Source organism: Podarcis pityusensis, assembly GCF_964106645.2.
Source record: "Podarcis pityusensis genome assembly, chromosome: 16".
NCBI classification, from domain to species: domain Eukaryota; kingdom Metazoa; phylum Chordata; class Lepidosauria; order Squamata; family Lacertidae; genus Podarcis; species Podarcis pityusensis.
Window position 1 is genome coordinate 1,763,278 of NC_138041.1, and position 3,529 is coordinate 1,766,806.

The window sequence follows — 3,529 nt, forward strand, 5'->3', positions numbered from 1 at the left end:
TGGATGAAGGAGGGTGGGCATTGCCTCAGTAACTGAGATGGACCAGTGGTCTGACTCATTAAAAGGCAGCATCCAGTGTTTGGGAAATGATGGTTAGCATCTGTGCTTTCTTTGACTTTCAACAGAAGCATGGAGGTTTCCCATTCCTTCTTTTCCCTAGATAGGTGTGTGTTTTTTTAATGCTCTGTGTGCCTGGGTACCTCTCCTTGAATCCTTCATCTTTAGGGGTATCCCGAGCATCCAAAACACCCTCATGATTCAGAACTTCTGGGTAGCAATTGTTGGGATACTGCCAGGGAGATGGAGGCATCAGGCAGGCCCCCAGCTGGCTCCAGCCACCGGCCGGCAGCCGGACGATCACCCGTCTCCCTTGGAACAGCATCAATCAGCGACATGAGCCTCAGATACATTTAGAGACCCGTGTACGCTCTATCAGCACAGTGAATAAATCTTCTCACAGCAGAAGCGGCGGACAGAGCCATGTGTAAGCATTATTTGACAAGCTTTTATTCAGCATAGTTCAGGAACAAAGGAAAACATGTCTGTTTCCCTTCATCTCCAGCAAAACAGCAGCAAAGCAAAAGCAATATACAAAACAGAAATTCCCAGCAGACTGCTGGAATGTAAACAGGCATGTGACACACAACAGTCATGCCTGTTCCCTGTTAAGGTGGAACGGAACTATATCCTAACAGCAATGTGAAGGTTAGGACACCTTTCTCTCATTCAATGCTTGTGCAGATGTTGAGCAAGTCAATTGAGGCTTCGTTTTGATCCGCAGGATTGTTAGCCAAGCACGTGAAGGTGGAGTCAGGGGAGCCTTTTCTCCAGGAGACACAGAGTTCACTGCTGTTGTACAAAAGCTGGTACTTAGATGAACCTCCTGCTGAGGCCCTGGAAAGATTGCCTCTTTCCCAGGAGATATGGTACTTTCCCTGACGAGGTACCTGACACCACAGGTTCACATTGCAGCCTTCTCGAGTATTGGAGTATACACGATAGAGTATCCATGGTACTGGCACTGGCTCTGTTCAACACAAAGAGAAGTCATGTGAAGTTTGTGCCTTGGTGGCCATCGCTAACTGTGCTGGGCAGTGACGGAGAGACACGGACCCTCCAAGCATCCTTAAGAGGATTGCGCCCTGTGGCACTCCACACACCAAGGAGTGGCGCAACGACATCTCCCTCCCTAGTGACACCCTCTGTCCCTGACCAGAGATAAAGGAGCACAGCCATTTTCGGGCTATGCCCTGTATCCCCACATCGGTGAGGCGGTGGTCCAGAAGATCATGATTGACCACGTCAAAGGCTGCTGACAAATCTTAGAGAATCAGCAGTTCTGACCCGCCTCGATCCAGTTGTCTACGGAGATCATCTGTTAGGGCAAACAGAGCCGTCTCAGTCCCCAAACCAGGACGGAACCTGGACTGAAATGGATCTAAAGCTGATGTTTCCTCCAGAAACCTACCAAGCTGTTCAGCAACCGCTCTATTGTCAGGGAATGGTCTGGATCTGAAGAATGCAGTCGCAGGCAGATCAGTCTCTCTCAGAAGAGGAGGGGGAATATTCGCGCGTCCTCTGCCTCCAGCATTTTCAGAAGCAGAGAGACAGGCAGACCCAGGCACAGAAGCTGAACAGATTAGGGAGGAGCTACCCAGCTACGAGATAATGACAAGAGATCCTGAAGGGCCCTCCCCACTCAGAGGTCTGAACGTATCAGAGAACAAAGGAGGCAGAGAGGTGGAGGAACTTCCCGTTGGAGCGCTCCTTGCTGAGGAAGTAGGGAATTGGATTCAGAGTAAGCAACTGCCCTCCTTGCGGAGAGCTGTGCATTTTGTGACTGCAACATGAAACCGTAATAAAAGGACTATAAATCTGTCAACTGCTCGTTAATTCTTATCTGTGAAGTTACCCAAGGGAGGGGAGGACTCCCTGAGCTTGACAGCTATAAGATAGACATGTAGAATGAGCACATGAGTCAAAACAAAGAAGTTCTAGTAAAGACTGTCCTCCAAATATTCCTAGAGTGTTCTCCTGACCACTTGCTGGAATGTTTCCTTTCAGTCTGCTCCATTTATAGCATTTCCACCCCTCCTTTTTCCTGCAAGGAGTTCAGGGTGGTATATCTGGTTCTCCCCATCCTTGCTTGATCCCCACAATAACCCTGTGAGGTAAGTAAGGCTGAGAGGCAGTGACTGGCCCCCAAGGTTACACCCAGTGAGCTTCATGGCTGACTGGGAGGATTCGAACCCTGATCCGTTTTCAGGTCCTAGTCTGACACTCTAAGCACCACACTGGATGTATGCTTTCTTTGGTGCAGCATAGAGGTGTGTGCATGCATGTAGAAGCTACCCTACTCTACAAAGTTCATAATTCACATTCACATTTAGCTGTGATTCCTGCAATTGGGCCAGATGACCTTCCAACTCTACAATTCTCAGATTAATTTATTCCCCCCCCCCTTTGCCTCTGATCCCTCCAAGCTCTGGAAGGGAATGTGGCCCCCGCCAAGCTGAAAAAGCTTCCTCACTCAGTCCCATGGCCATCCTATTCCATGCTGAGCTCCACCCCACAAACTGACAGGAATGGTGAAATTAATGACTTACCGTAAACAGCAAGGTTAAATTTGTGTTCTTTAAACTGCTCTGCGTTAAACCAAACACGTGCTCTATAAATTCCAGCATTCTCTGTCTCCAGAAAACTGATATTCAGCATGGTCCTATTAACCAATGCCAGCCGATCTCTAGACAGGTGTGTGCCATTTAAATCCCCACAAAATATGGTTTCATTGTGGTGTTCAGTCCAGTCACTGAGATTTGCCCCCATCCTCAACAGGTTCTCAGCAGTCTTCTCCTCCAGTTGCTTAGACCTGCTGCTGATATCTGACTGCTCCAGTTTCCCACCTTTCACCACACCAAGGGGACAGGGCTTTCCATTTGTGGGGTGAAAGAAGTCCCATTCGATTTTCTCTACTGCTGCTTCAGAGGATAGCTTTAAGGGAATGTAGACTGATCTATTCAGGACTCCGTTGACCTGATGGGGCGAATTCTCAGCTGCTTGCCTTAAAGTGCCTTTAAGGGAGTAAGAAAATATTGGTTATTTATTGAATTCATACCACACCTTTCCTCCTAAAGAAGCCCAGAACAGCAGACCTATCTGCAACCCAACAATTTAAAGGAGGTAAAGGTAAAGGGACCCCTAGCCATTAGGTCCAGTCGTAGCCGACTCTGGGGTTGCGGCGCTCATCTCGCTTCAGTGGCCGAGGGAGCCAGCATACAGCTTCCGGGTCATGTGGCCAGCATGACTAAGCCACTTCTGGCAAACCAGAGCAGCGCACGGAAACGCTGTTTACCTTCCCGCCGGAGCGGTACCTCTTTATCTACTTGCACTTTGACGTGCTTTCGAACTGCCAGGTTGGCAGGAGCTGGGACCGAGCAACGGGAGCTCACCCCGTCGCGGGGATTCGAACCGCTGACCTTCTGATTGGCAAGTCCTAGGCTCTGTGGTTTAACCCACAGCGCCACCCGCA

General features: G+C 49.3%; 1 long non-coding RNA gene across 1 annotated transcript; it reads right to left on the minus strand.

Moving 5' to 3' along the window:
- Positions 1–485: 485 nt before the first annotated feature.
- LOC308465491 lies at positions 486–1,639 on the minus strand. The gene is made up of 2 exons (XR_013980479.1): positions 1,469–1,639; positions 486–1,027 (listed from the first exon to the last, which is right to left on the minus strand). It is a non-coding gene; the product is annotated as an uncharacterized lncRNA (long non-coding RNA).
- Between the last annotated feature and the right edge of the window lie 1,890 nt (positions 1,640–3,529).